Here is an 11,424-nt window from a genome sequence, read left to right as displayed (position 1 = left end):
CCCCACTCATGCTCTCATCCCCCTGTTATCCGTGTCCATTGGTTTGGCTTAGCAGATACTCTGTGAAGAACAAGAAGAAATGAGGTAAATGGTAGCTATACCTGGTGCACCCCTGCTTCTGTCAGGCCATTAATGAGGAATGATGCCGCTGGGATGCTGTTACCTTATGTTTGGAATGGGGCTTGCTGTGCTAGAAACATTTTCTTAGGGTTCCTGCTTCACTTTCAGATTTCAGCAATTACCACATACATGTGCCACGGAGCGGGATCTTTCTCTCTAGTCACCGCTTCTTCTTATTGGTGACAGACTGGTGTTGCTTGTTGCTGGTCCCACACAATAGAGACAGGAGGTGTTCTCTCTTTTGGATAAAACTAAGTCTTAAGCAGGCCCTGTGTTCCCAGTCCTCATGGGTAGTGATTCCTCACCATTCCTGTCCCTTCTGTCCATTGAAGCCATACTCTTTATCTTCTAACTATGACTAGTCTTAGGTAGGAGGTATCTTCCTGCCCCATGATCAGCAGTGGTAGATTTCTTCTTGATGTTGGTACATACCTTTGAGCCTCGAGACAGAGGGTTTTTCCTCTTACCCAACCTCATCAGCAATGAATTGTTGTTTGTGTGGTGGGTTTGGAAGAGGTTTCTACACATATCCCAAAAGCAAACATATTTTATTTCTTCCATTCCACCAGGAGCATGGAATTTGTAAGGACCTTGTGAGTGAAATGATTTGCTGCTAGTGCACCATCAACGTAAAGCCTTTTACATCCTATGGAGGGAAGTGCCTAGTGAAGCAGGGGTAGCATTATGCCTGTCTTCCGGTAGTACCCAATCAAATCCTGAACACCTGTACCAACAAGCGTCATCTCTCCCCAGACCCATGTCCTTTTTCCAACCTTTCTTGTGAGCACTTGTGTAGGCTTGTTGAAAATATCCTGAGATTAATTACAAACTTTCTCTGTTTCTAGAACTCTTATGTATGTGAGATTGATATGCTAGTCTGCACTTGACCCTTAAGATTTTATAAAAGTATCAGCTGATGTTATCTTACCCACATTTATGGCAATCACCTCTTTCTCGAAATGCTAAGAAGGGATATTTTCACCTCTTGAAATACAGGGTTTTAATTTTTTTTTCTCTGATGGGCTCAATAAAATGTATGATTTTATAGATTATTTGTTTTTCTTTTCTCATTTTTTTTAAATTGGAGATGACATTCTCACAATTTTCTACATTCTAAGTCAGAACTCTCCTTTAATATTTTACTTATTTGTATGGATTTTCAACAGTCTAGAAACAAGACCTTTCCATATCATATTGACCATACATTCTAAGTCAGAACTCTCCTTTAATATTTTACTTTTTATTTGTATGGATTTTCAACAGTCTAGAAACAAAACCTTTCCATATCATATTGACCGATATTTAGATCCTGATTTTAAACAAAATTAAGACACATTAGACATCTAGTGAAAAATTAGAGTGAGATACTGTTTTAGAGTTAACATATTCTGATTGAAGATCACAATTTAGTATGTATATAGTACATACTTATGCTTCAGTGTTTTCTGAGCATTGCTTAAATGGAAATGATCCCTAAAACTAATTAAAATCAAATTAAATAAAATCAAAACTTGCTTCAGCCCCTTTTGTAATTAACACAACTCCAAATGGCAATAATTTTAAGTAGTAATTCTTGACTGCCAAGCTTCTTACCTTATGTAATGGGCGATGGTAAACATATTGTTCATTTATTTAGAAAAACTAACTCAACTTTGGAATTCTTAGGTGCTGTTATAAATAAATATAACTAAATAGCTTCAATTGTTATTTAGGTATCAATGTATTTTCACCATCCAGGAGTCAAAAAAATGATTTTTCTAGCAAGGAAAAACCTGTTTTGATATTATTGTCAACCCCATTTTAGTCTTACTACTACAGCAAAGTTTATTATTAAAATTAAAATGTGTATAGTATTTGTTGCCATTTCTTTAGTTCATTCAGTCTTTTAACTAATATTTATTCAGTACCTCTACTGTGCGAGGGTCTATATTAGGTACAAGGATAAACAAATGTGGACAAGTAGATATGGTTGCTGTTTAATTTGCTTATAGTCCAGTGGGAATGGAAAGGGAAGTGTATGCCAAAAATAACACACTGTAATAAATGCTACATTTAAAACATATATGGTCATATAACTATTACTTAGGCAGGAAAACAGAAAACATGTCTCTTTTTGCTGGATTATTCAGTGTGTAGATATGAACTAGGCACCACATTCATTATATGTTATTCTGTCAATGTCCATCTATTTAGCTTCTGAAGTCTACACAATATCAGAAAAGAGATTTGAACTTCATGAGATGGAAAGGAAGTTCTATTTGAAATTTAAAATGTAGTTGCCAGTTTTCCTCTAAAATACAGGTGACAAACTTTGCTAATTCATGTGGAATATAATTTTTTCCTGAATAGACAATATGGTTGATAATATATTGAACACCAACTTCAATCTCAAGAAGCAATCAATATAAAAGGGATGGCAGATATGCAAAATGAAGTAGCTTGATCTCAAATGTAATTACATATATCAGTGCATTATTTTTATTTCCAATAACTTAGAAGCTGTGTGATAAACAAGTCCACTTGAGGACAAGTGAACTGAATAGGACCACAAGTTTCTATGTTAACTTCTGATGGGATTAACACCAGCACATAAACAACATTATGGTTTTCTTGTTTACCAGTACCAGCTTATTAAGATGAGTTAATTCACAACAAATTACAAAGCATATGCCATGCACCTTCAAATAATTAGCTTCCAAATACAGGGAAGTCTTTTTTGGATAACACTGTTTATAGGCATTGTTTTAGATTCTAATGATAAAGTAGATACATCTCATGGTACTCATCCTATATAATAAAGAGTTAATATGCTAATTAGGCTGGACAGCGAAATGACCTTCCGGAATGACTTTCCTGGACTACCTTCCGGAACAACCAGTGGGTCGGGGGTGGGGCTGCGAGGCAGCTGAGGCTGCTGTAAGGGCCGACCCCCTTGAATGAGTTTCATGCATTGGGCCTCTAGTATTCTTATATGTGGAAGAAGGACAACAAATAATGAGAAGAATGAATTTTAGATAGTGATAAGTGCTATAAAGAACAAAACAGGCTATTGCCATAGGGAAAATATACATTGGACAGGAGCTGAGAATGTATTTTATTATTTTATTTATTTTTATTACTTTTTATTTTTTTAATTCTCACCTGAGGATATTTTCCCACTGATTTTTAGAGAGAGTACAGAGAGAGGGAAAGACAGAGAGAAACATCAATGTGAGAGAAACACATCAATTGGTTGCTTCCTGCAAGAGCCCTGACTAAGGCCTGTGCCGGGGAGGAGCCTGTAACCGAAGTTACATGTCCTTGATCAGAATCAAACCCAGGACCCTTCAATCTGCAGACCAATGCTCTATCCACTAGCCTAACCAGCTAGGGCAGTGGTTGGCAAACCGCAGCTCACGAGCCACATGCGGCTCTTTGGCCCCTTGAGTGTGGCTCTTCCACAAAATACCACATGTGGGCGCGCACGTACAGTGCGAAGTTGACTTAAAACTTTAAATAAAGTTTATTAAGTTAATTTTAGGGAACGTTATGGAGTGAAATAAGATGTAGTGTTGAGGATTGAGAAAGGTATGTTGAGATGGTTTGGACATATAGAGAGGATGAATGAAAGGAGAGAGATGAAACAAGTATACAAGACGAGTGTGGATGGGAGAGTTGGAAGGGGTTGACCTCAGTGAACGTACCTCAATCAGATTGAGGATGTTTTTAGCAAAGGCCAGCTTAGGAGTACCCTAATTAAGTTAATAACAATGTACCTACCTATATAGTTTAAGTTTAAAAAATTTGGCTCTCAAAAGAAATTTCAATCCTTGTACTGTTGATATTTGGCTCTGTTGACTAATGAGTTTGCCGATCACTGAGCTAGGGCTTGAGAATGTATTTTAGAATAATTTGTCAGAAAAGATAACTCTAAAGAGATGATATTTGAATGGTATTTAAGCTGGACCATGAATAATGATCAAAACTGACCTCCTGGCGGAAGATCATACCAGGTCCAGGCAAGTAAATGCATAAAATCTCTGAACAGCCCTAGCCGGTTTGGTTCAGTGGATAGAGCATTGGCCTGCGGACTAAAGGGTTGCAGGTTCGATTCTGGCCAAGGGTATATGCTTGGGTTGCGGGCTTGACCCCAGTAGGGGACTTGCAGGAGGCAGCCTATCAATGATTCTCTCTCATCATTGATGTTTCTATCTATCTATCTCTCTTCCTTCCTCTCTAAAATCAATAAAAGTATATTTAAAAAATAATAAAAAAAAATAAAATCTCTGAACAAAAATTTACCTAACTTTTTTAATTGGCAATAGGAAGCATAAGTCAGTCCAAATGCAGAGAATAAGAAAGTGTTAAGATATTATGGTGCAGAAACAATTCAGTAGCTGATTATATATGGCCTTCAAGCATTCTCAGGCATTGCACTCTTTCTAATTGCTAAAGCAAACCATTGGATACTTTTGTATGAGAAATGAGGTGCTCTGAATTATAATTCAGATTACTCAACAAAATTCTACTTAGAATCAGGAATTTTGTGGGAAGTTAAGAATGTAACAACATATGACTTGGACCCTCTCATCAAGTAGTTGAGCCTATTGTTCTTTTAATCTCAAGTAGACCAGTGAAACTAAGGACCATACATGATACTCCACCACTGTATTTAGCTTGCCAGACAGGATCTTAGAGTCATGATCTTTAAGAGTAATGTGTTTTAGACTGCTCAATAGCAATATTTTCCATCTATTACTACCTCTATTGCCATTCAAAGTATAATTAAAGTGTTATTTTTTATTTTTGAGTAAGATAAATTCTAATTTTTCTATTTTACTATTCAAGTTTAAAAACAGCTGTTTCCTTTAAGAAAAAACTAGAGGTATTTGCTAATGGTCTGGATAGATTTTAGTGTAGGTGAATTCTGATGCGTCTACTTAAATGCTATTTTTAGTTTTAAAAATATTTACAAACAACTATCATTTTGCATAAAAGTCTCAGCAAGAAAAGACAAAGAAAGCAAATACTGTATTAGTATGCTTCCTTTTTTGGTTTTTAGTTTTATGCAAAAAATTCGCTTCACTACAAGAATTTAGAATCTTCTGCAAAATACTGATATAATTCAAATTATGTTACTGCCTGTGTTTGTGTTTTGATAATCAAGGAAGAGATTGAAAAACATGCAGAAAAACTGCTTAAAGATAATAACTGGATGTTTTCCCTGAAGCCACAGAATAACTAATATAGTGGATGAATAAGTGATATTTATCATTTTCTTTTATTTGTAATTTGCAATAAATTAAGCAGAATGTTTATGGAGCTTCAAAGGTAGCAGGTATATGGTTTAAGAAAATAATGTTAAATTTAGTTTTTCTTTCTTTCTCATCATCACATATCATTAGAAGTCTGAATAATAATTTAGTATCCAGCAATAACTCTTTCCAAAATATATATTTATTTTCTAGGGATTAAACAAAAACAAGGGACGCACACCATACATTTCTAAAACTGTTATGCTGAAAGACATGAAGCTGTCAACAATACCAATAGGTTAAATTTAACATGCTAACTTTGACTATAAATTTGAATATAAATACTTGAGTACTACAGTGGTCATTCGAATGTGCTTTTCAGTATTTCAACTACATAGAACCTAATTGACCAAGGGCCGCATCTGCTGAGCTCTGAGATCCATTGCTGCGTATGCACTGTGACCACTCCCCATGAGCATCTCCCAGCCAGGCACTGACCCCTCAGTGATGCAAAGACAGGCCGCTCTTTGGTACACATGATATTTTCTGAAGGCAGACTTTGAATCAAGGATTCCCTAAAAATTCTGCCAAATCCTTCCCAACCTACACAGAACTAGAGGCCTTCCACCTACCTTCCTGCCTTCAGGCTCACACGTGCATTGCAGTGTGGGGGCCCCCCAGCCTCCCCCAGTTTCCTCCTTACTTTCTCTCCCAAGCATTTCTCTTCATAAAATCCTTGCAAGTTTAATCCTATCTTTGTGTCTATAGAGAAAAGCATGTAGACAAACAAGTGGTTCATTTTTTTAGTGTAATTTCACATATATGGTCAGTATGATCCTAAGGGTTATGTGAGAAAGGCAAAGGAAGCATTATCATCATTTGTCAGAGGTAAACAGAGACCATTCAATGTCAGTCTGGATTAGATGTGGTTCAAAGATGGCAGGCCATAGCTAAAACCAGTCTCAGCAAAGAGTGACACTTTCTTCAGCTATTGACTCTCATTTGGCATGAATTAAATACAAAATTTAGCATTTAAATAAAAGTTAATTAATAAACTTACTGCCCCAATTTCCTTTATATAAAAAGGAATATAAAGGAATAGTATATAGGCTTTAAATTTACAAAGTGGAGAAATAAAAATACAAAAAAGAAAAGAAAAAACAGTATAACGTTTCATTTAGACATTAAATCAGTATTTTTGTCAATTCTAACCTATTTTTCAGTAATTCCAATTAACTTTTGAGTTGAATAACCAATCATATTAGTCAACACAATAATCTTTTTTATTATTGATTTTTAGAGAAATAGGAAAGGAGAAGGAGAGAGAAAAACATCCATGTGAGAGTAGAACTCATCCATTGGCTACTTCCTGCATGCTCCTCCCAGGGACTGAGCCCCAAACCAGGGCATGTTCCATGACCTGGAATCAAACCCAGCAACCTCTTAATGCATGGTATGACACCCAATCAACTGAGCCAGGGCAACACAATAATCTCCTTTAATATAACTTGGTAGATCTGTGACTACTGGTAGCCAGATCGGGGAATACCATGTATGAGGCTTTACTGGTTTGGTGACCTCAGATAGGGTTTAGAAATATTAATAGAATCCACATAGCGGGCAAGGGGAAAATATCATACAAAGAAATATGTATGTGTACACACGCTTTATATTTCAAAAACATACTTTCTGTACTCTACTTGCTTTTTAAATGTAATATATAATGAGTATTTTTCTATAACTTTAAATGTTCTTTGAAAGTATGTTATTCTAATCCTCTGTGAGAGGACAGATGCTCAGAGAGGTTACATAACTGTCAGATCACACTGTTAAGTTAGTAGGTACACAAATGTTATCTTCTTCATGGTGTTATTTTATGATTGAATTAAGTCTTGAACCACATTTAGAATGAAGTTCTTCCACATTTAGAATGAAGTTCTTCCACATTTAGAATGAAGGTCAATTATTGTGTTGCCCGGGCTAGTGTGGCTCAGTTGATTGCTGGGTTTGATTCCCGGTCATGGCACATGCTTTGGTTGTGGGCTCAATCCCTGTAGGGAGCATGCAGGAGGTAGTCAATTGATGTTCTGCTCTCACATGGATGTTTTTCTCTCTCTCCCTCTAAAAGCCAATAATAAAAAAAGGTTATGTTGACTGATATGATTGGTTATCCAACACATAAGTTAAGATACTTGAAATTACTGAAAAATAAGTTAAATTTGACAAGAAAAATACTGATTTGCATTGTAAAACATCCAATCAATAGCAGCTTTTATTTATTTTTTTCTTTTTTAGCAGCTATTATCATTAGTATTGTAATGGTTCAGTTCAGTCTCTGCTTCTATACTTTCTACTATCTGACATTGCTCTAGTTGTATAGCTTATTAGTTTCCAAATAAAAACTGTGTAGGTATTTTGAGCAATAACATGATTTTTCACAATGACTTCTTAAAAAAATAGTAATGTGGATGTAGTTTTTTCGGTTATATGTATAATACATTATTTTTATTATTGTTAATTATTAGTATTTTCTTTGGATATCAGTGCATTTATTTTGTTCCTCACAGTGTCCACAATATCCCAAACAGAGCAAATAAAGGATAAAGACAGTTAACTGGGCTGTTTAGCCTCTTATTGGGCAAGACTTGTTTTATGTAGCTATTTGTTGTAATCATTTTTGAGAAAAACACATTAAGATTAACCATAGTGTTTCTTTAGTTCCATTATTCCTCATTTAGAAGATGCTATAATAAGTTCACTAATGAGAAATTATTCTCCTTTTCTATTTAATTAACACATTTTTAGTGTTATTCTATGACAAATGTTGCTTGAATCATAAGGTCGGGGTAGTAATGATGATCTCAATGAATCCATGCAGGACCAAGTTCAAAATTTGAAGAAACTGAAAATTCTCTAGTTGTCTCCAATATTTCCTAAGAACTATATGTTTTTAAAGAGGTATGATGGGGGAATGTAAACAACTTTCTAAGTCTGCTTTAGTTATTGTGTTTAGTCTGCACAATAACTAAACAGTTACCTGCAAGGTGACTGTCATCTTTCAATATATATTTATGTTTCCATGAGACAGATGCTGCATGGGTTTATCTTATTGTTACAGTAGCTTGCTTAGTTATTAATGTTCATGCCATTCTTTTTGAACTTCTCATCAGTGGGCATTAGATGATGGCACTGTGAAGGTTACTGGAATTCGTGAGAGGTCTTTCTCAGTATCTGGCTAACAGCAGCTTGTGAGAAATATCCAAGACCTGGGATTGTGGCAAGAAGGAAGACAGAAGAGGTGCTAGAAAAAATAAAGGATAAGGAGATGAAGGAAGAAGAGGAGAAAAGGGAGAGTAAGTGTCCCACATCTCCCATCCCATTGTTCACAGGGACCTGCTTCAATGATTTATGTCTTCACTATTTAGCAGCAAAAGTACAGTTCAGCCCTTGAAACACAGATCAAATTACTGTGCCAATCTGTTCTCTTCCTTGTCAAATGTTTCACTGATTCTGTGGATGGTATATAGCTGTCCTATGCTAAGTTAGTTCAGGCTTGTTCTTCTGATTAATGAGGAGGATATGGTTAAAATATTCTTCTTGAGTCATGTTGGTTGGACTCGCTGTAATGACTACTGCCTCAATGTGTGCTCCGTTTTCTCCTATCTTCTTTTCAAGTTAGAATCTATAATATAATTAACAATGTCTTTATTTGTGGATGTTAATTACTTCGATGTGACCATAAGAGCTGAGATAACCATTTACAAATTTAGAGGATGAGATAGATTAGGATAACTTAATGTGAATATTTTTCTCTGGAAAAAAAAACACACAAAACAACACAATGTTATAGCAATCACTTTTTTTTTTGTAAATTGAGCTTTTTTCATTATGCTCATTAATGAAATGTCTTCATTTTATCTCCATTTTTCTTTTATATAAGCTTTAAGAATAATAAATCACTCCACATATATAGTAGGAGTCAGAAGCTAAGAAATGTGTGTCTGGTCACCAATGATGGTAACTCACTAAATACCTTTAGACTGGTTCTTACTCTCTGAGCTATGGCGTTTTGCAGTTAGACTAACTCATCTCTACAGTTCTTTTCAGTTTTTAACTTCTAGCATTATAAAATACTAGAGGCCTGATGCACGAAGATTCGTGCAAGAATAGGCCTTCCTTCCCCTGGCTGCTGGCACTGGCTTCCCTCTGGCTCTGGCTGCTGCCAGGCACCCGGGACCCAGGCTGCTTCACTCCAGCTGTTGCCAGGCATCTGGGATCAAGGCTGCTTTGCTCCGGCTGCTGCCGCCACCCACAGCCCCTAGGAACATGCCCCCACCGCTGGTGTATGTCCGCTGGGGTGGGGGCATGCTCTGAGCTGTGCCTTGGCCGCTCGGAGCACACCTCCACCCCTGGTGTGTGTCCGCTGGGGCTGGGGCCAGCACGCAGTCCCCTCCTGCCCATCTGTGCATGTAGCCTCCTCCGCTGGGGGCAGCACGCAGTCCCCTCCCGCCCATCTGTGCATGTAGCCTCTTCCTGAGCCGGTCGTGATGCCTGGCTAATTTGCATATTACCTGTTTATATATATAGATTATGTCTTGCTCTTATTCTCTAAAACTGTGGACTGTTACTAGGTTATAATATAACAAACAGACAGAATCATAATATAGTGAAGAGACTATTGAATAAGGAAACAGGTGATTTTAGTTCTGGCTCTTTTACCAGCTGGCTGCAGGATGGAAAATTAGTAATTTACAAGTTTCATCCTAATCTATAAAATGTAGATAATATCATATTCAGAGTATTAGTGCTAGGGTTGATTTAGGATGCTTTGGAAAAAATAAATAAATCACCCCATGAAGCAAAGCCTTCTGGAACTGGAAGATAATGATTACTTATCCAATAAAAGACTTTAATGTATCTTAAAACCTCACACTTGACTCCTATCTCCTATTATAAATCACATCTACAAGTGCACATTTTTTTACTAGGAGTTACACTTTATGTTTATTTAGTGTAGGATGGCTTTTTCCTTTGTGTTTTTGATTTCCCATAGAGGAACTCTTTCTTTTTTTTTTCCAACTAGCTTTTACATGTTCTGGCCTAATAATTTTAACTACTGTTCCTAAATATGTCCTCATCTTACTGGCCTCCAAATTGCTCTCATGTTATACATTTTCTATCTCCAATACCCATTTTCCCTTGGCATAGTCCACCAATATTCACATTGTAGAGTTATATTAAGTTTTGAAATAACCCCTACTTTTTCCGTCACTAGCCCAGTTAATTGTAATATATGTGTGTTAGGACTCCAGTAATTTTTGAGGAGTACAATTTTGTAACATGTCAACCATATGTTTTGTTAGATTTATTAGATTTTTAAAAAATTAAATGTGCAATCCTAAAAAAATACGTACGGTCACACTCTTTTGAGTGATGAAGTATGTCTTTTAATTGTATTTTAGAATTTTAGTAAAGTTTTAAAAATATTTCAGATAGTCCCCTGATACCATTCGCACAATTTCTGCTAATTGTCAAATTTGGCCTAATTATAGTATTAACTAAACTACAGAGATTATTCAGATTGTAATATGTATATATATAATTTTTATCGACACAGTCTGTTCCAGGACCCAAGATATCACATTGCATTTAATATGTCTCTCCATTTATTTATTGTTTATCTATGTCAGTGTAGAATCATAAATATTTATTTTATTCTGAGTTATTATCCAATCAATATCATTTTTATTTAGTTTCAAACAACCATTAGAAAATATTTCATGTTGGTTCCTATGACCTTTGAACATGTCTCAATTCCTTTTTTTTTTTTGAGTTCTTCCTTATTTTCCCCCAAAATAAGGACGCATCATCTTGTATTTTCCCTACCTGAGCCCTCGGATCAAGGAGCCCTAATTCTTACTATAAGATATTGGTATTTAGAAACCAGGATCTGAGTGCTTACTAAGCAGCGGTTCTCAACCTGTGGGTCGAACAACCCTTTCACAGGGGTCGTCTAAGATCATCCTGCATATCAGATATTTACATTACGATTCATAACAGTAGCAACATT

The 11,424-nt window shown here is 36.0% G+C and overlaps 1 long non-coding RNA gene across 1 annotated transcript in view; it reads left to right on the top strand.

The window, feature by feature from the left end:
* The window catches only part of LOC106724141, an 18,157-nt gene that overhangs the window by 5,424 nt on the left and 1,309 nt on the right, over window positions 1-11,424 (top strand). The window contains exon 2 of the long non-coding RNA XR_001359895.1: window positions 78-84. This is a non-coding gene — a long non-coding RNA (uncharacterized LOC106724141). The remainder of the gene's footprint in view (window positions 1-77; window positions 85-11,424) is intronic.

Source organism: Myotis brandtii, unplaced genomic scaffold, assembly GCF_000412655.1.
Source record: "Myotis brandtii unplaced genomic scaffold, ASM41265v1 scaffold734, whole genome shotgun sequence".
In the NCBI taxonomy this organism is placed as follows: domain Eukaryota; kingdom Metazoa; phylum Chordata; class Mammalia; order Chiroptera; family Vespertilionidae; genus Myotis; species Myotis brandtii.
This window is presented reverse-complemented; position numbering and strand designations above follow the sequence as displayed.